The 26,977-nt window shown below is 41.4% G+C and overlaps 1 protein-coding gene across 9 annotated transcripts in view; it reads left to right on the top strand.

The window, feature by feature from the left end:
• The window catches only part of LOC105482138 (arylamine N-acetyltransferase 1), a 137,469-nt gene that overhangs the window by 107,412 nt on the left and 3,080 nt on the right, over window positions 1-26,977 (top strand). For 6 of the 9 annotated variants that reach the window (XM_071068569.1, XM_071068572.1, XM_071068567.1 and 3 more), the window contains one exon: window positions 26,249-26,327. The gene's annotated coding sequence lies outside the window, so the exon portion shown is untranslated. Of the gene's footprint in view, window positions 1-17,268; window positions 17,357-18,236; window positions 19,876-26,248; window positions 26,328-26,977 lie in introns of those variants that run through there. The other 3 variants (XM_011742098.3, XM_071068568.1, XM_011742099.3) reach the window with 3 other exon arrangements.

Raw genomic sequence — 26,977 nt, 5'->3', positions numbered from 1 at the left:
TTTTCTATTTTTATCATGGTTTCTTCTTTGATCCTTGGCTTAGTTATCAATGTCTTTCTAAATTTACAAATATTGAGAAAGCTTTAGTCCTCTTTTTGCTATTGGTTTCTAGTTTAATTGCACTGTAGTCAAAGCACACGGTAGGTCTGATTTCAACCCTTTGGAATTGGTTAACACTTGCATTACATGTTTGGGAACATTACGTATTTTAATTTTTTTGGGTGAAATTTTCTACATATGTTCATAAGAGTCAAGTTTGTTAGCCATGTTTTAAAAAAATCTATTCATACTGATTTTTCATGCATTGGTTTTATTAGCTAGTAGAAGATAGGCACTGAAATTTTCCATTATGATTATAGGTTTGTCTATTTATAGTTCTTCTTTATATTGATGTTTGTAAATTGAGAATTTTATAATTCTAGATGAATTCTTTATTATATGACTATACATTTAGAATTTTATAATTACAAATGAATTAATGTCATTATGAAGTGCTCCTCTTAATTCTCATAAAGCTTTTATCTTAATGACTAGCTTGTATGATACTGGTGTAGCTACGCCATTTTTCTTTTTTCTTCTCATTGTTAGTGTTTGCACTCTTCTCCTTTCAAGCCTCCTGTTTTCTTATGTTTAATATTGCTACACATATGTAAATAGCATATAGTTGTTTTTGAAATATCCAATTTGACAATATAAATTTTGTAAATGCTTTAACATAATTGCTGATATTTTAGGTTTATATCTATTGTCTTATTATATTTTTATTTTCCCATATATACTTGATTCATTTTTGCTTTTTCTTAGAACAGTTGGATATTTTATATTATTCCTTTTATTTTCTCCATTGTTTGGGAGTTTTTCCTATTTTGTCATCCTTTCAGTGTCCGCTTTAGAGATTGCAACATGCCCCTTGCCTTAACAAAGCTTAGTAGTAATTGCTAAAAATTGACAAATGGGAACTAATTAAACTAAAGAGCTTCTGCACAGCAAAAGAAGCTATCAATAAACAGACAACCTACAGAATAAGAGTCAATATTTTCAAACTATGCTTCTGACAATCGTCCAATATCCAGAATCTATAAAGAACTTAAATCTACAAGCAAAAACCAAAAAACCCCATTACAAAGTGGGCAAAGGACATGAACAGACACTTTTCAAAAGAAAAAACACATGCGGCCAACAAGCATATTAAAAAAAGCTCAACATCACTGATCATTAGAGAACTGTAAATCAAAACCACAGTGAGAGGGGGGAAGGGGCAGCAGGTGCCATGTCTGGCCACAAAGATGGCAAGAAGAAGCCTTTGAAAAGCCCAAGAAGCAGGCCAAGGAGATGGACGAGGAAGATAAGGCTTTCAAGCAGAAACAAAAAGAGGAGTAGAAGAAACTCAAGGAGCTAAAAGTGCAGGCCGCAGGGAAGGGGCTCTTGGCCAGACGTGGAATTACGAAATCTGGCAAAAAGTAAACTGTTCCTTGTGCCTGAGGAGATGGTGACCCTTGATTTCATTTGTATTTAAACATATCTATTCCCTGCCATAACGCCTTTTGCCACCTATAGCTGAAATGAAGTGTTGTCTTGGAACTGTTGTACATTTAAGCATAAACTTGTATTAAAAAAAAAACACACACACACAAAAAAACCAAAACAAAAAATCCCACAGTGATATACAATCTGACACCAGTCAGAATGGTTATGATCAAAAAACTCAAAAATAACAGACGCTGGCGAGGCTGTGGAGAAAATGAAACACTTATACACTGCTGGTAGGAGCGTAAATTAGTTCAGCCAGTGTGGAAAACAGTGTGATGCTTCCCCAAAGACCTAAAAACAGCATTTCCATTGACCCGGCAATCACACTACTGGGTATATACCCAAAGGAATACAAATCATTCTACCATAAAGACACTTGCATGCGTTATGTTCACTGTAGCACTGTTCACAACAGCAAAGACATGGAATTAGCCTAAATGCTCATCAATGGTAGACTGACTTTTAAAAACGTATATGTGGTACATATACACCCTGGAATACTATGCAACCAGAAACAAGAATGAGATCATGTCTTCTGCAGCAACATGGATGGAAATGGAGACCATTATTCTTAGCAAACTAACACAGGAACAGAAAACCAAATACCGCATGTTCTCACTTATAAGTGGGAACTAAATGATGAGGACACATGGATGCAAAGAAGGGAACAACACACACTGGGGCCTACTTGAGGGCTGAGGGTGGGAGGAAAAAAAGGGATCAGGAAAAATGTCCATAGGGTACTATGCTTATTACCTGGGTGATGAAATAATCTGTACCCCAAACCCGTGTGACATGAGTTTACTTATATAACAAACCTGCACATATCCCCCGGAACCTAAAAGTTTAAAACTTCCTGAAAAAATTGCTACTTTTAATTCATTTATTCCCTCCCAATTTGTATGCTATTGTCTTGTATTTTAAACACACACACACACACACACACACACACACAGAATTTTATGCCACGCGAGTCAGCATTATTGTTTTGTGGTTCCATTTTTACAGAGCTATGTTGTCTTCTTTTTAAAAGTTAAAATTCATCTTTACATAATACATATTCGTTCTAGAAATATATACTTTTACTCTTTGTACCTGAACAAAACAGAATGATATAAATAGAGGATGCTACACAGCATAATAGAAAGTCTATATGTATGTGATTTCACAAGTAAACAATTACACACATCCCTGAAAACATTATAACTGTAAGATAGCAACATTTTTCCTTCTGATGTCTGCCCATGCCCACCTTCCAGAGTCCATTCATTAAACAGCTTTATTTCAACTTTGACTTCCTCCAGTTATCTCTGATACTAATGAGAAAATTTTTCTGTGACTTTTATCAAGGTAAAATTCGTTTTAAGAAATAACCATTCATGTGTTTAAGATATTCCAGTGTGGGGGAGGAGGACAAAATACACATGTATAGATGAATAAGTCTTACTTATAATTTTATTAGCTTTAAGTCAAAAAAAGTTGATTTTTATCAACTTTTATTAAAACTGGGAAGGAGGCACATGGTATTTGATTATACATATCTTTATTTTTGTGTATATTTAAATTTGTCTTTAATATAAAGTAAAAAATCATGGTTTTTTTTTAGTTTTTTAGCTTTTTAAAATGAAACCTAATTTTTTAATTGATACGTAATAGATATACCTACTTTTAGAAAAACATCAGGCCGAGTGTGGTGGCTCATGCCTGTAATCCCAGCACTTGGGAGACTGAGGAAGGTGGATCATGAGGTCAAGAGTTCAAGACCAGCCTGGCCAACATGGTGAAACCCCATCTCTCCTAAAAGTACAAAAATTAGCCGGGTGTGGTAGTGCACACCTGTAATCCCAGCTACTCAGGCGGAGGTTGCTGTGAGCCCAGATTGTCCCACTGCACTCCAGCCTGGGTGACAGAGAGAGACTCTGTCTCAAAAAAAAAAAAAAAAAGTCAGTGTGTATCACGTCCACAGAGAAGTTGCCCCTTACTTCGAGATCTCAGTAAGAAATATTTACTACAACAAATAAAAGGCATTATTCACTCATAAAAGTTGTCAGAGAATTTGCTGCAGTTGTTTTCCTTGGGTAGCATTAGGGGTTCCTTGAGGATTTCAAGCTTGAAAAACACATGTTTTATGGCAGCAATTTTATTCACTTTATTATTTTTTCCAACTTTTCCCTTGCTTCCTCTCATAATAATGTTTATTGATCAGGCACTGTGCTGGCTACTTTACGTTTGTAATCTGCTTTAATCATTCCTGCAAGGTAGCTGGTGTCAGCAACTCTCATTTGGAGGGTAGTAGAAGATGGGAAAAGAGAGCAGTACTCTCTGGGGGAAGCATAGCAGATAACAGTGTGGTTTGAAAAAGCATGTGTAATGATATAATAAAAATGGGCAAAAACCTCATAATGCTAGAATGCAAGCAACATAGAGTTGACCAAATCTCCACTACTAGCAGCAATATCCTAAAGACATATTTTTCTACCCCAGACATTAGCATCTCAAGGGAAGTGGGAAGTGATTATCTAAAAAGTTGATCAGTTTTTATAGGTAGAAGGCTTTTGTTTACTTGTTTTGTGATGTGGTCGTTTCTTGCCTTTTCTCTCCGAATTTCCTTGCAGTACAGGCTGGTTACACTGTGTTCCAGCTGCATGATGACTGTGAAGCTTAGAAGCAACTTCACGGAGTTCTTCGGTTGCTGTTTAGGAGCAGCGTTCGTTTATGTAGTATTGACATTTTATTATTATTTTGTGACAAGAGTCTTACTCTGTTGCCCAGGCTGGACTGCAATGGCATGATCTCGGATCACTACAGCCTCCACCTCCCAGGTTCAGACGATTCTCCTGCCTCAGCCTCCTGAGTAGCTGGGACTACATGTGTGTGCCACCACACCTGGCTAATCTTTGTATTTTTAGTAGAGATAGGTTTTCACCATGTTGGCCAGGCTGGTCTTGAACTCCTGACTTCAAGTGATCTGTCCACCTCGGCCTCCCAAAGTGCTGGGATTACAGGTGTGAGCCACCACGCCCGGCCTGCTATTGACATTTTATATTCTAATATATGTGTTGTAATTTAATTCAGCTCTTTTAAGAACCTGACAAGTGAGATGATCTTAATCCCATTATACATAGAATAAAATGGAGATGCTAGAGGTAACTTGCCCACAATTATTATCCAGGCTGCTGTTGTAAGTTTAATTAAGTGCTTCAGAACTTTTTCTGTTCACTCCTATGTGAAAGTGTGTGTCCTTGGGCTGTATGTCTCAGGCAGAGCATAATTTCAGATGAGGCGGCATTCACTGATAAAGTCCTGGGCAGCTTTGAACACAGCCTAGAGTATTTAAATTGTGGCTGCACACAGTGTGACATCATTCTAGTGACCATCATTGAACTAGATGAGAAGAGTGTTTTCTCCTTACCCTACATGCATGCATTTTCACGTTTGTTGGCCCAGGCATCAAACCTTCCTGAGGACTGATTCTGAAAACCGATTTAATACTTCTTTCAGCTGCTTTCCTCTGTCAGCTGTGGACCTAGAAGCCATGAGCAGCTGCTCTCCAGGACCTGGTGGTGGAACTCACTGCTGAAATATCATATGGAGCACTGATGCAGGAGGCCAGGTTTATGCCTTTTGTCTTGGACAAAGAAAGCAAGCTGGCCCTGACCTTCAGTTGTCATACTTTAAGAATCAAAAATAAATAAGTAAATATATAGATAGGTAATAAATAGGGCGGGGCACGGTGACTCATGCCTGTAATCCCAGCACTTTGGGAGGCCGAGGTGGATGGATCACCTAAGATTAGGAGTTCGAGACCAGCCTGGCCAAAGAGCGAAACCCCATTTCTACTAAAAATACAAAAATTAGTGGTGGTGGCACATGCCTGTAATCCCAGCTACTCGGGAGGCTGAGGCAGGAGAATCTCTTGAACCAGGAGGCAGAGTCTGCAGTGAGCCGAGATTGCACCACTGCGCTCCAGCTGGGTAACAGAACAAGACTGTCTCAAAAAAAAGATAGGCAATAAACATACCATGTGTAATAATACATATTTTAAAGCTATGGATCAAATATTAAAGGCTTCTGCATTCATACAGTATCCTTAATCAAGATCAGGCTCAAGTGAGCATTTCTGACCTGTATGTAATTAAAGGCTAACTGACTTGAATATGTCTATAGTATGAGAAGAACACAACAAAATAATAGGTTTTATAGATTGCCTTTGATTTTCAATTAGTGGTGTTTTTAGTTTAATAAAACCTCTGAAGTTTTTTATAAAAACATTTATATATAAAAAGCCTGTTTTTTTTTAGATTTTTGCATTTCACAAGAGAAAACTTCATTTTCTTTTCTTTTTTTTTTTTTTGAGACGGAGTCTCGCTCTGCCGCCCGGGCTGGAGTGCAGTGGCCGAGATCCGGCTCACTGCAAGCTCCGCCTCCCGGGTTCACGCCATTCTCCTGCCTCAGCCTCCCGAGTAGCTGGGACTACAGGCGCCGCCACCTCGCCCGGCTAGTTTTTTGTATTTTTTGGTAGAGACGGGGTTTCGCCGTGTTAGCCAGGATGGTCTCGATCTCCTGACCTCGTGATCCGCCCGTCTCGGCCTCCCAAAGTGCTGGGATTACAGGCTTGAGCCACCGCGCCCGGCCGAAAACTTCATTTTCAAGATATTCCAGATGTTAAGATCTAATGAATTAGAATTTTTTTTTTTTTTTTTTTTTTTTTTTTTTTTGAGACAGGGTCTCTCACTCTATCACCTAGGTTGGAGTGCAGTAGTGCGATCACGGCTCACTGCAGCCTTGACCTCCTGGGCGCAAGCAATCCTCCACCTTAGCCGCTCAAGTAGCTGGTACCACAGATGTGTGCTACCACATCTGGCTAATTTAAAATTTTTTTTTGTAGAGACGGAGTTTCCCTATATTGGTCAGGCTGGTCACAAACTCCTGGACTCAAGTGATCCTCACACCTCCACCTCCTGCAGGTGAGGCAGGAAGATTGCTTGAGCCTGGGAGGCAGGGTTGCAATGAGCTGAGATCGTACCACTGCACTTCAACCCGGGTGAGAGAGTGACACTCTAAAAAAAAATTTATATATATAAAATATATATATCAGATACTTTTCAAAAACATACAGAACCAGGTCTTTAAAGAGATGGTCCTTCTATCATGTAATTCCTGTATATAACTGGATATTGTAATAATGCTACCTGTAAACCTACTTTTTTTTTTTTTTTTTTGAGACGGACTTTCGCTCTTGGGGTCCCCCAGGCTGGAGTGCAATGGTACGATCTCAGCTCACTGCAACCTCTGCCTCCTGGGTTTAAGTGATTCTCCTGCCTTAGACTCCTGAGTAGCTGGGATACAGGTGCCAGCCACCATGCCCAGCTAATTTTTGTATTTTTAGTAGAGACAGGGTTTCACCATGTTGGCCAGGCTGGTCTCGAACTCCTGACCTCAGGTGATCTGCCTGCCTCAGCCTCCCACAGTCCTGGGATTACAGGCATGAGCCGCGGCGCCTGGCCTAAACCTGCTATTTTAAAAAACGAAAATATACATGGTTGTATGCATCTGCATAACGTCTTTCAAAACTGTGGATCCTGTGGCTTAAGTAGACATCCTAACTGTTACTGGTTTGATGTATAGCTCCCTGAAGCCACATCCTGACTGGGGTATGATTAGGGCTGAATGGAATTGGCACAACTGGACTGCGAGCCTGCTTTGTGTTCACTGGAGGTTGGGGAGTGCTGACCCACTGGTGTGGCACAGCAGAGCAATGCTGAGGCTTTTCATACAACATGATAATTAACCAGTAGTGCATAGAGCTGCACTGGACATTTTCTTTGAAGAGTGACTACTTTAGTGATGTGTCTGTAGGGGAGAGGGTGAGGTAGCATAGCCTCAATGATTTAAATCATTTTAGTCAGGTATATGATCTCTGCCTATGATGCCAATCAGGATTTCTCAGATTTTCTTCTCACCCTGATGTTTAGCACCAGGACCAAGTCATATCCGTTGAATCCACTGGTGATGGTGGAGGTTTGTTATCTCCATATAGAGAGTTTAATGGCCCTGTAGACACAATATGAAGCATGGCCCTTGAGCAGGGGACAGAAGACTTAAGGCTATCTGGGCACAGTGGCTCACACATGTAATCTCAGCACTTTGGGAGGATGAGGCAGGTAATCACTTGAGGTCAGGAGTTCGAGACCAGCCTGGCCAACATGGTAAAACTCTGTCTCTACTAAAAATACAAAAATTAGCCAGGCATGGTAGCAGGTACCTGTAATCCCAGCTACTTGGGAGGCTGAGGCAGGAGAATCGCTTGAGCCCCAGGGACAGAAGTTTAAGTAAGCTGAGACACGCCACTGCACTCCAGCCTGGGCAATAGAGACTCTGTCTCAAAAGAAAAAAGAATGTTAAGGCAGAGGCAGCAGGAATGTGTGCGTTTCTCTTGTTGGATTCCTTGTCTTCTTCTCTCCTAGCTAAGGAGCTGCATGGGAGTAATTGTGCTGGTTTCTAGTAGATGGATACCTGTGTGTTCTCAGATGGAGCAGATATCAGACCCTCTTCTCACTAATATGTCATCCAAATTGCTAGCAGTTTCAGCAGTGGTCCAGAAAATGGTCAAATCTCTGTTTGATGAGTAAGGTCAAGGAGTTTGCCTTTGGAGTTACAGGGGATCATCTCAAGACCAGGAGCCCCTGCACAGGAGACACAAGCATCCCGTGAACATGGAGGACAACACCTGGCTTCAAATCATGCTTAGCCTTGTATGCAGAATCTCTCTAAGATTTCTGTTTCAAATTTGCAGGCCACCACACTAGCCCTAAGGGCACAGGTACTCCTGGTTAGTGAGAGCGAAGGAGGTAGAGTTCAAAAGCATTGATTGCTTTCAGAACTGCAGTCCCTAAACAACATTCAAATAGCGCTAAGGAGCCTCAGTCTAAAGTGAGAAAGTGACTCTGTAATTTACCTGGTAATTAGATACGCTCAGAAGTAACTTACAACTTTTCCCATCAATTTCTAGGCTCCCTTAACACCTGTAATAGCTGGACAAAGGAAGAAAGTTGTGCTGCCCTTGGTGGAAGTTGGGACCCATCCCCAGAGAACTGTGTATGCTTCCTGCTTCAAAATAATACGTGTAATCCCATGGGGGCTGACTGGTAGACTTACTTTTTTTTTTTTTTTTCTGATTCAAAATGCCATTTCTGTATATTATTACAAATTTGGAAAGTCCATAAAGATATAAAGAAATTTTAAAGCTCCACATAATCCCACTATTAAGAGTTAGGGTCTAAAATATTGTGGTCTGTCCTGAGTTTTTTTCTAGGCATAAATGAACTAGGATCAGCTGTGCTCAGAGCCCATAAACCCAGGTTCACTTTCAAAGTAGTGTTCAGGAACTCCACCTTGGATTTTACCTGATGGGGACCAGATCTTTTCAACCCACCAGTTAAGCACACACACACATAAATGCACACACTCAGCAGTTCAGTTCTTGGTGTTAAATTAAAAAAAAAAAAAAAAAAAAAAAAGACCCTGACGACTTGCAGAATTGACATATCACAAAAATGTACAATGTACTTTTATGGGGTACACAGAGGTCAAGTTTGCCTTATAAAGAGATGGTGGATCTAAGGATTAATTTACAGAAAAAAGGGTTTGGAAACTTTTAATAAATATATAGCAATTTTAAAACATTATACTTTATAAAAGTTTTATTATTATTGTTTTAAATAGAGACGAGGTCTCACTATGTTGCCCAGGCTGGTCTCAAACTCCTGATCTCAAGTGATCCTCCTGCCTCGGACCTCCAAAGTGCTAGGATTGCAGGTGTGAGCCACCACACCCAGCCGACTTTATACAACTTCTAAAGAGAGAAATTATAAAATGTAATTAAAGTTCTAAATAAATGCCCCAAGAATAATGAGATCTTAAAGTCTCTTTCACCTGAGCCTTCAAAGGCATGAAGCACAATGACTAAAGTAGGGATGAACACGTGAGGAAAAAAGAAAAAAAAAAAAAAAACTAAGTTGTGCCTCTATAAAAGCCATCCACCAAACACAGGACAAACATGACAATAGATGATGACACAGCAACACTTCAGTACAAAAAGAGATGCTTTATAGGATCTTAAACTATCTCCACTCAGTATTTTTCATGAGGATGCTGTACTTATTACCAATACATCTGATTTTGTTACTTCTTTGCATTTCTGCTGCATTTAAATCTGAGAAAGTGATGAATTCTTGAAGCTCTTAGTATTGTTTCTGTCTCTTCTGGGAAGTTTAGAAAGATGGCAATGATAAATGCATAAATAACCAGCAGGAAGGGAAGGTACACAATTACATTTAGAAACACCTGACTATCCTAGCTTTTTATTATTTTAAGAAAGAGGAAGCTTATTAAAGGAAATTTTAGAACTAGAGAAAAATCAATAATAATAAAACTATTATCTGTATGTGATGTGAGAGTGTACAAGCACTATAATAAATTTCCATTTAACTCTTGTATTAGTCCATTCTCACACTGCTGTAAAGAATACTACCCGGCCGGGCGGGGTGGCTCACGCCTGTAATCCCAGCACTTTGGGAGGCCAAGACGGGCAGATCACGAGGTCAGGAGATCGAGACCATCCTGGCTAACACGGTGAAACCCCGTCTCTACTAAAAATACAAAAAAGTTAGCCAGGCGTGGTGGCGGGCGCCTGTAGTCCCAGCTACTCGGGAGGCTGAGGCAGGAGAATGGCGTGAACCCGGGAGGCGGAGCTTGTAGTGAGCCGAGATCGTGCCACTGCACTCCAGCCTGGGCAACAGAGCCAGACTCCGTCTCAAAAAAAAAAAAAAAAAAAAAGGAATACTACCCGAGACTGGGAAATTATGAAGGAAAGAGGGTTCATTGTCTCTACAGCTCCGCAGGCTTAACAGAAAGCATGGCTAGGAGGTCTCAGGAAACTTACAATCATGGCAGAACGAAGAGGGGAAGCAGGCACCTTCCACCTGATGTTAAAAAGTTTTAAAGCCATCAGCTCTCATGAAAACTCACTCACTATTATGAGAATAGCATGCGGGAAACCACCCCATGATCCATGAACCACCCCCGCGATCCAATCGCCTCCTACCTGGTCCCTCCACTGACATGTGGAGATTACAATTTGAGATGAGGTTGGGTTGGGGACACGGAACCAAACCATATCAATTATTAAGCAATTTTGTGACACAGATACTTTTTATTATTCCCACTCTATAATTTACTAAATTCACTGAAGTACATAAAGACACCATACAGCCATCGGGGGTAACTCAGTAGACTTCTTAGTCTAATTATGTGATCCTCAACCAGGAGTGATTTCTCCACCTCTAGCAGACACTGGCAGTGTCTGGAGACATTGTTGGTTGTTACCACTAGGTAGTGCTATTGCCATCTAGTGGGTGAGATCAGGGATGCTGCTAAACAATGCACAGGACAGCCCCTCACAACAAAGGCTCATCCAGCCGGAGTGTCAGTAGTGCTGAGATTCAGAAACACTGGTATGTTCTACACTTTCGTGAGGGTCCTGATAAAAGTGTTAAAACTTGGTGTGGCGGTTTGTCTAAACCTCATTCTTTCTCTCATTGTTCTTGCTGTTAGAACCTTATTTTATTCAGGGAAGGTCACTCTATTCTCTGTTTAGGAGTAAATATTGATTAGACTAGACTAATCATGATAATCCCATTTCCTGTCAGCAGCTGATTTTCAGGGATAGACATGTAACCTGGTTCTGACCAATAAGACACGAAGGGGGATCTGCTAGCGGGATGGGTTCTGGGAAGTATGTTTATGCTTTCTTTTCTTTTGAGATGTTGAAATTATTTTTAGGAAGAACTAAAATCATTTATATATGCATGATGAGACAACAAGGGATGCCAAAATAATTTAGAAAAAATGTAGTTACTAAAATTGCTAGCAAAGGCAAAAAATAAATAAAAAAGTAAACCCAAAACAAATTTTAGAGATACCATGCCTTATAGAACTTCTAGAAGTGATAGATTTTAAATTTATGGACCATTTACTTGAATTGAAATTAACAGCAGAGACTTTCCAATCTAGGAAAAAAATCTACTTTTCTTCCTCCAAAATCAGAGAAATCAATGAAGTGAAACATGAAAGATTCATGTGAGGTGCCCACTACTGAAAGCATACATTTTGACACAATCAGAGAAAAACATTATGAGAGAGGATGATCATTAAGTTAGTATCTTCCAGTTACCTACACTTGTCCCTCAGGGTCATGAGTTATGAATGGGGTTTGTTCAACTACAATAGTCCTTCCCACCCACATAAGATTCTTAAATCCCCTTCTATCAGAGAATTACTCTTGTAGTAAATTACGATTCCTAAAGGGAATATCAGGAGCTCTCAGTAGTATTGAGGTTAAATCACTCTTTCCAGCAATAAACGTTATTTCTGAAAAGTAAAACTGAAATTGAACTTGTGTCAGTTAAGAGTCATTGCAGTTTTAAACTGTGCTCAGTGTTTAAAGGTTTTATTTTTCCCCAGTAGGACTGAGGTATAATTGACAAAAAAAAAAATTGTACATATTTGAAGTGTACCATGTGATGTTTTGACACATATATGTGCTGTGAAATGATTATCATAATAAAGCTAATTAGCACATCCATCACCTCACGTGGTAACCATTTCTTTTTGTAGTGAGAGCACCACACAGTGAAATGGTCACTTGTGTGGGCTGCCTGTTTGGTGATGGAAGCTCAGCTCACAGCAGATGTGAAAGTAAAACAACTTGACTAGGATTTACAATTAGAGAAAAAAGCTTTTCTGAGCTCTATCGTCAGAAGTCAGCTTAATTAAAAGCTGATATTCATGATATAGTGTTTTCTTTTCTTCTTTTCTTTTTCTCTTTCTTTTTTTTTTTTTTTTAAAGGCCTTCTACTTTTAGTCAACTGAAATCTCCTTTAAGACATTTTTTTTTTTTTTTTTTTTTTTTGGTGAGGTGGCTCATGACTGTAATTGCAGAACTTTGGGAAGCCGAGGCAGGTGGATTACTTGAGGTCAGGAATTCCAGACCAGCCTGGCCAACGTAGTGAAACCCCGTCTCTACTAAAAATACAAACATTAGCCAGGTGTGGTGGCACACATCTGTAGTCTCAGCTAGTTGGGAGGCTGAGAGAGGAGAATCGTTTGAACTCAGGAGGTGGAGGTTGCAGTGAGCCGAGACTGCAACATTGCACTCCAGCCTGGGCGACAGAACAAGACTGTCTCAAAAAAAAAAAAGTTTTTTTATGTTTGGTGCCTTTCTTGTTGGCGTGATTTTTGCCTTTGTAACTTGTTCTTCCATTTCCTTCCATTCCTGTTCTTCCTTCCTTTTGCCATCTTTGATATCACATGAAAAAAAAATCTAGGGGAGACTTGTAGAGACCTTGAAGTTGCACTGGGCCCTGGGGAAGCTGCAGTGTGGAGCGGGGGCATGCAGGCTGGTGCGTAGGCATGGGGGCCGCCATGTTGGAGCTACTTGCAGGTTAGGTATAGTGTGCCAGCACAGAAGCTATGATGCAGCCCCCAGGGCACCTGAGGCGGCCCTGCAAGCAGGTGTGGCCAGGCTGGGGCCCTGGGAGAGGCCAGCAGACCGAGGGGTGCTCAGGTTGGACTGGCCCTATTTGATGGGCTAGACCACCCTTCAGGGTTCAGGACTGACAGTTCTCCAAGGGCTAAAGTCTCCTATGGGAGCAAGTTGAGCCTAGGGTGATGGCCATCCCTGGCCATGCTCTGCTACAGATGCTCCTGGACCAAACCCTCTGGGCTCTACATCAGCTAGTTTGCAGCCCCCTACCTCTTCTCTAAGCAGCTCTCCCTGCCAACTTGTGTCTCTGGTGGCTGAAGGGTCTCCTTCTGCTGGAGTTCCAGAGACCCGTGGTGAAAGCCAGTTGCTCCATCCCAGTTCAACTCACCTGTTCCCCTGGAGCTGCTGGGGCACAGGAACAAGACCAGGTATGCAGTAGCCCCGTGTAGGGTTCCCAGATTTCCTCCTCTCAGTCCAGCTTCTGTGTGTTCCCTCTGTTCACTCTCAGTGCCTTCCCTCTGAAGATCTGCCAGGAGTATACCAGTCATCTTGGTCCCTTGGTGGCAGCTGTTTTACCTGGCTGCATCTGGTCAGCCATTTTGCCCCTACTCAAAAACTTCTTACTGTTAACGTGGGAAAAACTGAATGCTATTCTTCTAAGATCTTTACAAGGCAAAAATGCCCACTCTTGCCATTTCTATTGAATATAGGACTGGATGTATGAGCAAGAGCAATTAGTCCAGAAAAAAAAATAAAAAGTACATAAGCCCTTTTTTCATATGTGTGTTGGCCACATAAATGTCTTCTTCTGAGAAGTGTCTGTTCATGTCCTTTGCCCACTTTTTAATGGGGTTGCTTGTTTTTTTTCTTGTAAACTTAAGTTCCTTATAGACGCTGGATATTAGACCTTTGATGGATGGACTGCAAAAATTTTCTCCCATTCTGTAGGTTATTTGTTCACTCTGACGATAGTTTCTTTTGCTGTTTAGAAGCTCTTTTGTTTAATTAGATCCCATTTGTCAATTTTTGCTTTTGTTGCAATTGCTTTTGATGTTTTCATCATGAAATCTTTGCCCATGTCTATTTCCCGGATGGTGCTGCCTAGATTTTCTTCGAGGGTTTTTATAGTTTTGGGTTTTATATTTAAGTCTTTAATCCATCTTGACTTAATTTTTGTATAAGGCTTAAGGAAGGAGTCTAGTTTCAATTTTCTGTGTATGGCTAGCCAGTTCTCCTAGCATTATTTATTAAATAGGGAATCATTTCTCCATTGCTTCTTTTTGTCATGTTTGTTGCAGATTAGATGGTTGTAGATGTGTGGTCTTATTTTTGAGTTCTCTATTCTGTTCCATTAGTCTATATGTCTGTTTTTGTATCAGTACCATGCTGTTTTTGTTACTGTAACTTTGTAGTATGATTTGAAGTTGGGTAGTGTGATGCCTCCAGCTTTGTTCTTTTTGCTTAGGATTGTCTTAGCTATCCAGGCTCTTTTTTTGGTTCCACATGAATTTTAAAATAGTTTATTTTTCTAATTCTTTAAGAATGTCAGTGGTAGCTTGATGAGAATAGCACAGAAATTATAAATTACTTTGGGCAGTATGACCATTTTCACAATATACTGATTTTTCCTATCCATGAGCTCAACATCCTGATCATTAGAGAAATGCAAGTCATAACCACAGTGAGATATCCATCTCATGCCAGTCATAATGGTGATCATTAAAACATCAAGAAAAACAGATGCCAGTGAGGCTGTAGAGAGATAGGAATGCCTTTCCACTGTTGATAGGAGTGTGAGTTAGTTCAATCATTGTGGAAAATGGTGTGGCAATTCCTCAAAGACCTAGAATCAGAAATACCATTTGACCCAGCAATCTCATTCCTGGGTATATACCCGAAGGAATATAAATCATTCTGTTATAAAGATACATGTATGTATATGTTCATTGCAGCTCTTTTCACAATAGCAAAGACATGGAATCAACCCAAATGCCCATCACTGACAAACAAAGAAAATGCAGTACATATAGACCATGGAATACTACGCAACCATAAAAACGAATGAGATCATGTCCTTTGCAGGGACGTGGGTGGAGTTGAAAGCCATTATTCTCAGTAAACTAACACAGGAGCAGAAAACCAAACACTGCATGTTCTGACTCATAAGTGGGAGCTGAACAATGAGAACACATGGACATAGGGAGGGGAACAACACACACTAGGACCTGTCAGGGTGACGAGGGTGAGGGCGCAGGGAGGGGAGAGCATCAGGAAAAATAGCTAATACATGATGGGCTTAATACTTAGATGATGGGTTGATAGGTGCAGCAAACTACCATGGCACACATTTACCTATATAACAAACCTGCACATCCTACACATGTACCCCAGGACTTAAAATAAAAAACCAAAAAAAAAAAAAAAAGAGGTAAAAAATAAGCTTAAAAGGAAAAAGTAAATTTTTTTTCTATTTGCTGATGACATGATCCTACATATAGAAAACTCAAAACACTTCATAAAATTTGTTAGACTAAATCCAGTAAAGTAGCAGGATACAGAATCAACATATAAAAATCAGTTGCATTTCTTTACACCAATAATGATCGATGTGAAAAAGAAATCAGGAAAACACAATCCATCACAATAGCATCAAAAAAAAAAAAAATAAAATAGAGGGTGGAACAAGGTGGCCAAATAGAACCCTCCCGTACTCATTTCCCCGCAGGGACGTCAAGTTCAACAAGTATCCTCACGAGCCCAGGCAGCACAGTGCACAGTAGACAGAATCTACCTCCTTAGGAAGTAAAAGGAACGTTAGTGTGGGATTTTGCACTGGAGCCTAGCGCTGACCCCACTGCAGTGGAACACAGCACTGGGCAGAGCCTCCAAGGCCCTTGATTCTACGCTGGAGGCCACAGAGGGAGTATTTAGACCCACCCCGGGTCAGAGGGGAATCTGCTACCTCAGCAGGAGGAATCCAAGTTCCCATCCACTTCACAACCAACTAGCTAAAGTGGCTTTCGACCAGACCCTAAAACAAGGATTTGCATTCAGGTAGATTATTTGGGAGATGATTTAAGGATGCACCAGTGCAAGAGTGGGACAATGAGGCCAGGGCAGTTTGAGAATCGATAAAGGGTGCATTATTGGCAAGTTACCTGTGAACAAAGGGAGCATAATTCCACTGGACAACACCAGGAGGCAGTGTTATACAAAAGTAAGAGTAATTCCACCTGACCAGGTACAGCACAAAGATATTTAGCCTCCGACTCCCATCATCCTGGGCTGAGTAGTGGTCCCAGCCCCTTAGTTTTCGAGTCTGTCTAGCTTGCCTGAGGACATGCCAAGAGAAAGCCTTCCCATAGAGTCCCGAGTTCACACGGTAGGACGCCAGAGGCATGTTCCACAACAGTAGGTGCCGAAAACACAGTACAAGGCAATACTCACTGGTGGAATGTCCTCAAAACAAAGATGTGCTAATTATCATGATTTGATCATTACGCAATGTATACATGTATCAGAACGTCACATTGTACCCTGTAACATATACATTATGTGTGAATAAAGAAACAAAAATTATATTGTATAGAGAAAAATGCATAAGAAACAGCAAGAGTTGTAGATCAATAACATGAATGTAAATAAAGTACACCAGCATAAACAAAGCCATATGACATATATCACCCTCATGCCCCAGACATGAAGCTATTTCAGACACATTACCCAGTGCCTTCAGGTAGAGAGGCCAGTGGGAATGAGGATGACGGATGAAGGGAAGAAAAAGTTTTAAAAGAGGCCTAATGGGAATTGATGAAGAAAGTAAGCCATAAACTGGGAGCGTGATTAAAGCCTTCCATCTTCCTCTTTTGCCTCCTCTAGGCTACCAGTTCTGCTTTTCCTGGACCTGTTCCAAGCTCTCACGTTCCACATCACACATGGGACATCTGGTGTCAGGCTCCCAGAGAGCAGGAACCAGGTGAAATACAAGGGCACAGTCCTCCCAGCCAGTGGCATGGGGATAATCGGACAGTACAACTCTCCACACTTTTTTAATGGAAAGATAGGAATAAGGGGTCCACAGGAGCAACCTGAGGCCCTGCAACTACATTTCCCAGGGCTCCCTGGGGTAACCAGGGAGGTGACTCTGGGGGCGGGGCCACGTGGACATCCAATGAGAGCACTTCCCCTGCAGACTTTGAAAGTGAGAGCACTTCCTCATAGACGTTGGATGTGGGAGGACTGCATTCAGTCTGGTTCCTGGTTGCCGGCTGAAATAACCTGGTAAGTGGAACTCTGTAAGGGTCTTGCAGCGTACTTGGTAACTGGGGTTTAATCCTATGTCAAGTGTGAGTACAGGAGAGTAGATTCTACACGATGTCCACATTTCAAGTATAAGGTTGTTCAGAAAGTCTGACTGGCACATACTTGGAAGCTAATGCTGTCACTACTCCACATCATAGTGGTGACAGTTACAGGTCCCTGATTCAAACTGTTGGGTTTAGAGTCACAGCCGCTTTATAGCTGCGAGAACTTGGCCTAGTCACTTAGTTTCCCTAAAACTCAGTTTCTTTTTCAGTAAAATGGAGCTATGAGTACTGCTTACTTAAAGGAGTTGTGAGGATTAAATACATGTATTAAAAGATAGCCGATGTGTTTAAGGCAACGTTCTCAACAGGATTTCCCTCTTGGTTACTTGTAACCATGATGCTGACCCTCCTCTGTCCCCAGTGGTGTGCGTCCCAAAGGACCCCGTTAGTCCAACAGGCAGCAAGCTCCTAACAATTCCTGCTTCTCTTGCACTGGCTGATAAAAAGCCCCTAAAGATCCCGGATGTCCAGAAAGATTGATTTCTGTTGTTTGCAATGCCTATGGGAATTCCAGAGGGAAGTTTTTGTTTTTTTGAGACAGAACCTTGCCCAGTTGCCCAGGCTGGAGTGCAGTGGCACGATCTCAGCTCACTGCAACTTCCTCCTCCTGAGTTCAAGTGATTTTCCTACCTCAGCCTCCTGAGTCGCTGGGATTACAGGCACCCGCCACCGTGCCTGGCTAATTTTTGTATTTTTAGCAGAGATGGGGTTTCACCATCTTGGCTAGGCTGGTCTGAAACTCCTGACCTCAAGTGATCCACCCGCCTTGGCCTCCTAATGTGCTGGGATTACAGGTGTGAGCCGCCATACCAGGGACGAAGTTTTATCATGGCTGAAGGACGCTTAGTGGAGAGGGTCTCCAGGAGGCATGAATGACAAAAAAAAATTAACTCCTTCACTGTCAGACTGAGAGCATCACCCGCTGAACATGGACTTGCAGAATTCCACAGAAGAGAGGAGACTGGCCCAGACAGCCAGCCTCAGGAGCTGAGGGCCCGATGGGCTTTCTTCCCTGGATGCTGCTCCCATGCCCTGACACGATGCCCACTACAATGGTATACTTGTTTGTACTTTTCTAATTAAAAAACAAACAAACAAAAAATCAGACATACTGTTTGCTCTCGAATGCTTGAAACTCAGAACAGGTGACCACACCTTCCTCCTCAAAAGGAACTTTTTAACTGTCAACTTTCTACCTGCACGCTGCCCAGAGACTTATTTTGTCTGGCCTTTGCCGTCTTCAGCAGTGGCAGCTGTTTTTCTCTAGATTTGTTTTCCTGGCCTGCTGCAAGTACCCCCCACTACCTGCCTGGCCCCAGTCGGCATTAACTGGGAGCAGTGAGTGGCCTTGTGGACATGAACAACTGTTGAATGATGGTCTTTAGGTGTGGCTACTCCAGCAACCCCTATTCTTCCAGAGACTCAATAGGCTGGCTTTGGAGGGGGCTAGGTTGTAGTGTCAATTTAGTGGGACTCCATGCCCTTCTTCCATGGTGGTAGAGACAAAAGAGAAAGAATAAGAAAAGCCACTCATTGGCTCTCCTTAAAATTCTTCTAATTATTAATGCCAGAAATCTATGCGCACGTGTAGATGATTTTATCTCAGTCCACAATTGTACTTGTGCTAATTGTAGCCTTAAGGCATAACATCTCATAGGCAGGCTACCTCTGTGTTAATCTGCTTTTAATTCTTCTATGTTGGGCTCTTGTTTATAACTTTTTTAAGAGAAAGAATAAAGGTTTCTTTAGCGATAAAGAAAAAGAAAACCACTGCTGTGTATTTAACATATATAGATTCTAGGGACCTGGAATTGAACAATGAGATCTGCGTATCAACCTGCTCTCCAGGGGTACCACATCCGATAATGTGATTTATTATTGAAGTGCCAAGTCACGTAGGGATAAGTCACAATAGTTGGTCAACTGTTGAATATTGATCATTCAACTAAACAACATTCATGAACTCTGCAGAAAAACACAAGCATTTTGCCCAACATCCAGGGACCTCTAGAAGTTGCCTCATTCTGTGTATCTTACCTTTCTTTTACACAGCTCTCCAAAATGTCCACCAAGGTGACTTAAGTCAGGTTCCCCCAAACCAGAAACCAAGACAAGAATCCATGTGTGAGAAACTGAAGGAAGTGCTGGGAGAGCCCCAGCTGCAGCCTGGATGTGAATTGCAACTCTGAAGTGCGTCCAGACGCAAGGCAAGGGCACTAGGCTTTCCAGACCTCCTACTAAGTCATTGATCCAGCACTGCCCTGGCAGGACATAAATCCCTGGCACTTCTAGCTCTCTGCAAAGGAGGGCAAAGCAGCTTCAGGAGCCCTTGGGAGTGCTCCAAAGAGAGTCTAGGGTACAGGTCCTAAAGTAGAACACAGAAGGCCGGCCAGGGGCACTGCGAGATGGTAAAAGAGATCTGAAGGGATCCAGGTAAGTTATTGAAAGTATTCTTCCTGCGCTAACCCCAGTCCTGAATCCTTGCCAGCCAGCCCCGTGTTCCCTCTTAGGTACCCTGAGCAGGCTCCATTTTATACGCTTCCATACCTACAGTGGAAACCAATAGGTTGGTTGGTTGGTTTGTTTTCAGACAGAGTCTCATTCTGTTGCTCAGGCTGGAGTGCAGTGGCACGATCTCAGCTCACTGCAACCTCCACCTCCCGGGTTCAGGTGGTTCTCCTGCCTCAGCCTCTCGAATAGCTGGGACTACAGGCATGTGCCACCACACCTGGCTTTTTTTTTTTTTTTTTAAATTTTTTATTAGAGATGGGGTTTCACCATGTTGGCCAGGCTGGTCTTGAACTCTTGACCTCAAGTGATCCACTCGCCTCGGCCTCCCAAAGTCCTGGGATTATAGGTGTGAGCCATTGCGCCCAGACCCAATAGGTCTAGGGGTCTCATTTGAGTCGTCATATATATATATATGTTTTTTTTTTTCAATTTTTTTGTCTAAAAAACTTTAGACAGGGAATGCACTCTCCAGTTCTCTTCAAGCGCTACCCCCCTCATTTTATTATACCTAGATAGGTCTTGCCTTTACATTTCAATAATTTAACCAGAATATGTCCCATTAAAAATCTTTTAATTGGGGGCCATCAGACTGGGTGACTCCTGTGGTTTCATTTTCATTCTTTTTACTGTTTACCAGTAAACAGTAGAAAACTAGAGACTTCACCAATCAGAAACTGTCAACTAACCTCTAACTAGGGACTTTGCACTCTAACCAACCAAAAAGCTTTTCCTTGTCTCACTCCTGCAAACAGTTTATAAACATTTCTCTCCTGCCCTCCCCTTTCCTCAGCAGAGCATTGAGCCACCCGTGGTCTGGTGCTGCCTGACTCATGAATTGCTATCTAATAAACCTTAAAAAACGTTATACCTAAAAAATGATCTTTTAACAATCCCAGTGTTGACAGTACTGGATTGGACTCTCCTAGACTCTGGTCTTTCTTAATCTTCAGATTTAATTTTGTGTGTGTGTGTGTGTGTGTGTGTGTGTGTGTGTGTGTGTGTGTTTTTAAGTAGAGACGGGGTTTCCCTGTGTTAGCCAGGATGGTCTCGATCTCCTGACCTCGTGATCCGCCCGCCTCGGCCTCCCAAAGGGCTGGGATTACAGGCTTGAGCCACCGTGCCCGGCCCAGATTTATTTTTTAACTTCATATTTCTATCTCCATATAAGCCCAAATGACTCATTCAAAAGCCATAACTCTCATAACTTTTCTACTCTTTGTTCTGTATTGAAAGGAGTCAGTGTTCACCAGCACTCCCTTACTGTGACCCCTCTACTTCTCGGTTTTCATATACATCTGCTTGTTCACTGGCCATGAAACAGAAACTATCAGGACACCTCAGTTATTGCATTTCTCAAGCTCTTTTATGTTTGTTATTACCTTTATATTTATGTTGCCTTTATGATCAAGTGAAATACTAGCCAGAATATTTGGAGCACACACTTTCCCTTCAATACTTTGAAGATATACTTCTATTACTTCACCAATGGATATTTCTGTGTAACATTCTCTTGCTGGCCTGATGTTTTCTCTTTTATGAAATATTTTATTTCTCTGCCAGATGCTTGAGTAGTTGTCTTTAATTTTGACTTTTAAAAATTTAACAAAAATATATTCCAGGGGCAAACATGTTGTATCGAACTTTTCCAGAATTTTCTCTTTTGTTTTTCAGCTTCAATGTTTTCATCATTTCAGGAAAATATTTATCTTTACATACATTTTTCTTTTTTTTAACTTTCAAATCCAGGGGTACAGGTACAGGTTTGTTATATAGGTAAACTTGTGTCATGGGGGTTTGTTGTACAGATTTTGTCACCCGGGTGTTAAGCCCAGTACCCATTAGTAATTTTTCCTGATCCTCTCCCTCCTCCCACCCTCCAACCTGTGAAAGGCCCCAGTGTGTGTTCTTTCCTTGTGTTAATTCTCATCATTTAGCTCCCACTTATAAGTGAGAACATGCAGTATTTCATTTCCTGCTATGTTAGTTTGCTAAGGATAATACTTCCAGCTGCATCCATGTTTTCATTAAAGACATGATCTTGTTCTTTTTAGTGGCTGCATCGTATTCCATGGTGTATAAGTACCACATTTTCTTGATCCATTCTGTCACTGATGGGCATTTAGGTTGATGCTGTGTCTTTGCTATTGTGAATAGTGCCATACATTTTTCTATTGCACTTTTTACGTTCTCCACTTCAGAAGCACCAATTGTCTTTGCATTGGCTTGTCCTTGACTGCTTTCTATTAGATTCTATCTTAATTGCTTTATCATTTAATTAGCCTTTAGTATGAATATCAAGCTTTCCTTCCACATAAGCAATGTGATATGACATTGTATCTATATAGTTCCTTTCTGTTCATCATTAATTATGTAGTCTGTTGATCATTAATTAGTTCCATTTCTGTCCTTAATGAGTATTCTAAGGTATGAAATCTTTCCTTTCATAAAACTATTATTTACCACTTTATTTTTAGCTGTTTGTTATTGAGTTTATTTTACATGGTCCATAGCCCCAGATACCTTTACAAAAAATTTTTTTCAGTTTATTTTTCTTCTTAAATTGGTTGTGGTTTTTTCATATATAACTTCTGCATGTTATGTCTTTTCTTCTAATCTCAATCTCATAGTATTTTCATTTTGTTTGTTTTCATCATTTTTATGTGTATATAGCTCTGTTTCCAACTTTTTTTTGTTGCTTGAATCTGGTGCAGCTGGTGAGATGTCCAACTGGGATTGGCGTAGACTTGTGAATCGAGGAAAATGACGAGACGAATCTCAATCATTTTAGGAGATTTATTTGCCAAAGTTAAGGATGTGGGCCTGGGAGAGAGATCTATGCCTTTCTCTGAAGATGATTTTGAGGGCTACAAATTTAAAGGGGAAAGGATGGGGTATCAAGAAGCACAGTTTTCATGTAAGAGCGGGGTTGGGAGGAAAATGGTCATTCATGGCTTTGTCTGACTCCGTGAATCTGCATTTTTTGCAGACGACATACACAAAAGAGGCAGAGGAAAAATGCAGGGACTCTGCATTTTATGTAACATACCTGGTGGCTCAGATGCTACTCTTTTAGCTGTGGGTTCAACCAATTGGTTACCCTGACTCTGTGGTGTCTAATTTTGAGTGACCTGGGATTTTTATAATTGTCAAATGTTTTGGTTTTAGAATAGCTTGTAACAGCTCTGATACTTGCTGTCCATTTTCTATGGGTTGCCCTGAGGAGGTTAAATACCCTCTCTCTTTCCATAGCATCCCAAAGGCACGAGCAACCCCAAAAGCGTAGCAGCTGTCAGTGCAAATGTGTGCAGCCTTCTCTTTTGTCACTTGACAAACTCGAGTCAGGGCAGTCAGTCTGGCCACTTGAGCCGATCTGGCTTGGGGAAGAGGACTGGCTTCAGTTACCTCAAGTAAGGAAACCACCGCATATCCTGCTCTAAAATTTCCATTTTATCCTCTTAAATAAGACCCATCTGTATACCATTCTATCTCAGCATTATCCAATGGCATCTCTTGGAGGTCTGTCCTGGGGGTGAGAAGTTGGTCAGTCATCAGAACACAGTCATGAGGGGAGTTGTCGGAAGGGCCCGGCAAGAGAATGGCTGGATTAAGATTATAGAGCAGGAAATAGTAATATTGGGAGATGATAAAAGCAAAATTTCATAAGAGACTAACCAGTTGACAGACAGATACTGGGTATGACGAGAATTTAGAAGGGTCTCAATAGGGTGTGGCACAAAAATGGTAAGGGGGGAACCCATAATTATTTCTTCAACAGACTTGTACAGAAGGGCGATGGCTGTTATTACTCGTACACAAGGAGGCGGCCCTCGAGCCACAGCGTCCAGCTGTTGGCTATAATAGCCTACAGCTCTCTGATGATCACCATGTTTCTGTGTCAGTATCCCGGATGCAGTACCTTCAGTTTCACATACAAAAAGGGAGAAAGGCAATCTGTAGTTTGGGTGCCGTGAGGCTGGGGAATTAGTTAGAATTTCCTTTATTTGTTATATAGCCGATTGTCCCTCTGGAGTCCACATGATGAGATCAGGTTGTTCATTTTTTAGGTATGCATATAGAGGGTGAGCCATAAAGGAGAAATGTGGTATCCAGTTTCTACAACAGCCTGCCAGTCCCCAGAAATCCTCTAAGTTGTTTCTTGGTGATGGGCATTGGGAAAGCTAAAGTTTTTCTCACTTTATCAGGGTTAATACTCAGTCCTTTGACCGAGATAATATGCCCCAAATACTTAACTTGCAGTAAGCACAGCTGAAGTTTGTCTTTGGACTCTGTACCCTTGCTGGCTGAGTAAATATAGACTATCTTCCTGGGAGGAAGATTCTGGGCCTGGACAAAGGAGAAGGTCATCCATGTACTGAATGAGTGTTGAGCCCTGGGGAAAAATTAAATCCTCTAAATCAGTTTTTAGTATTTGGGAAAAGTAAGTGGGACTTTCTGTATACCCTTGGGGCATTACAGCCCACATATATTGCCATTCTTTCCAAGTAAAAGCAAACAAATACGGGCTGTCTGGATCTACAGGAATACTGAAAAAGGCACTGCAGAGAGTCACCACTGAGAAATACTGGCTGGTAGTGAGTATAGCTGATAGAACGGTATGTGGGTCGGGGACTACTGGGTGACTGGCTATTACAATATTGCTTATTGCCCTCAAGTCCTGCACAAATCTCCATTTTCTCCTGCTCGGTTTCTTTACAGGGAATATAGGGCTCTTGCAGGGGCTTGTGCAGGGAATAATGAGCCCCTTTTTAGATAACCTTGTGTAATAGGGGCAATTCCATTTACGACTTTCTGTCATAGAGGGTATTGTTTAAGGTTGCGTAGGGGTTTCTTTGGGTTTATCTCTACCTTTATTGGAGTGGCTGATAATACTTTCCCTATGTCTGTATTGACTGAGACCATAACTGGGAGGGGACATCCTTGAGCAAGCATCCTCTTCTGGTGTTAGCAGGAAGACTGGGGAAGCTAAAAGCAGTTTTACTGTTTCCCACTCTTTATTCCAGTGTTTTCTCTTCTCCCCTATTACTTCCTTCTGTGTCTCCATTTCATTTTCCCGGCCACAAGATGATGTTTCAACATTACTAGTACTAAATTGTGGTACATCGTCTGGACATTTTGTAATTCGGTATTTTTGGTCTCCTGGCCCCAATTCTAAAAAAAAGTTCACTTTTTGATGAAAAAGAGATATGGGCATTATGGATGTTAAGGAGATCATGGCTCAAAAGACTGACAGGGGCCCCAGGGCATCTAAGAAATGTATGGTGCCTACTGAGCATGTCACATACTCTTAGAGCTTGCGGCAGGGGAGCGGAACCGGATGGAATGGTAAGGTAGAGGTTTGGACTTAAAACAAGAGATCATTTTATTAGACGCAGCCACCATGGTAATTCTGTCATTACTCTGAGGAATGGGGTTTCTAAATAAGGTGGGATTGATCAGAGATATAGTTGTGTCTGTGTCAATTAAGGCAGCTGTAAGCTCATGGTTCAATATTATATTAATGTCTCCCAATTTGTTTGTCATGGTGAAGTTTTAACAGCTCACTAGGAGTTTCCTGTGGGCAAAATATGGGGGAGGTGTGTGGCTTTTCATCTTGTAGCCGTCTTATTCAGGAACCAAGAAAGGGGGAGGCAGATTTACATGATGCACTTACCAGCTTGACTTCCCCCTTTGGCTAAATGAGTATGGGGGTCCCACAATTTAACTTCCTTTCACAGACTCCTCAGTTTTTTTTAGTGGAGGTGAGGGGAGGTGACTATGACAAGAGATGCTCTGATGGCGGATCTTCTGTATGTAGATGGTCCTTCTTTCTTTTGAGTAGCATCATACATTAAGGGCCTTACCTTGTTTATCTGCCTCAACATGCCCAATAATAGTTGTACCTAGAGGAAGACCGGGTGCTGGCACTACGTCCTGGTCTTTGATGTGTTTGGTGTATGTCATGGCAGTGATTGGGGGCATGGAGCCTGGTTCAGCCTTCCTTGCTGATCTCATGGCAGTTCATCAGCTGGTGGGTTGTCTCTGGAGTGTGGAAGCCCCGCTCCTGGTGGCTTTCCCAGCTTCCAGGTTCTTAAGCCAGAAGCGTTGCTCCCATCTCCATAGTTATAGTTTCCACACACTTTCTTATACAACTCAAATGTTCGCTTTACTGTGCAGTCCATTCCCTCTGTTTTGTGATTTTTAGGAAATCTTCATAATTTGTGGTCTACAAAACTATTATTTTGTTTTCAAGGAAGTCATGTTACATATTTCTAACTGTCTTTTCTCTTATTTCTAGAATTCAAGCCAGGAAGAAGCAGCATTCTGTCTTCTGGATTAAAACTGAAGCTCAACCTACTTTCAGCTTACTAAGAAAGGTATTAACGCCTTTCTGAGAGCTCTCAGTAGGCTTCCTAAGCACGTTCACTCTGCCTCCTTTAAATCTTATATTTAGGATCAAGATGAAAGGGAGGGAGGGATGTATCACTGCACATTTACAAGTGGATATATAAAGCTAATAGTATTTTCAGTGAGCTCTTTTCCTGAGCTACTTTCCAGGTGCTTTCAGCATTCCACCTTGAAGCACAGCGTTAGTAATGCACAATTTCTTATGTTCAGCCACAGAATGTTCAAGTGTGATTTGGTTACAACATACTGCTCTATCCAGGCCTCTAACAAAACTGACTTCTTTCAAATGGACTTGCAGTTGCTAAATTCCAAATCAACACCTTATCTTAAAAATTAAGAAAAGGAGGGGAAGGATGGAGGGAAGGGAACAGAGAGAGTACAAGAGAGAAAGAAAGAAAAAAGAGGAAAACAAATGCTTGTAAACAAGTTATACCAAATAAAAGAGATATAAAGGAATTTCTTAATAGAAGGAATGATATTCTAAGCAAGAATCAAATGTCCAGGTATGTATAAACTGCCTTCTTCCTTTTGGATCAGCTTCTCTCTCTTCTTTACGTACTCAGTACAAATTCTAGGTTGGGGGCACAGAGGGGTTGGCAAGGTCTGACTAAATACAACT

Source organism: Macaca nemestrina, chromosome 8, assembly GCF_043159975.1.
Source record: "Macaca nemestrina isolate mMacNem1 chromosome 8, mMacNem.hap1, whole genome shotgun sequence".
Taxonomy (NCBI): Eukaryota; Metazoa; Chordata; class Mammalia; order Primates; family Cercopithecidae; genus Macaca; species Macaca nemestrina.
Note: the sequence above shows the minus strand (reverse complement) of the source record. Positions and strands in the feature narration are given on the sequence as shown.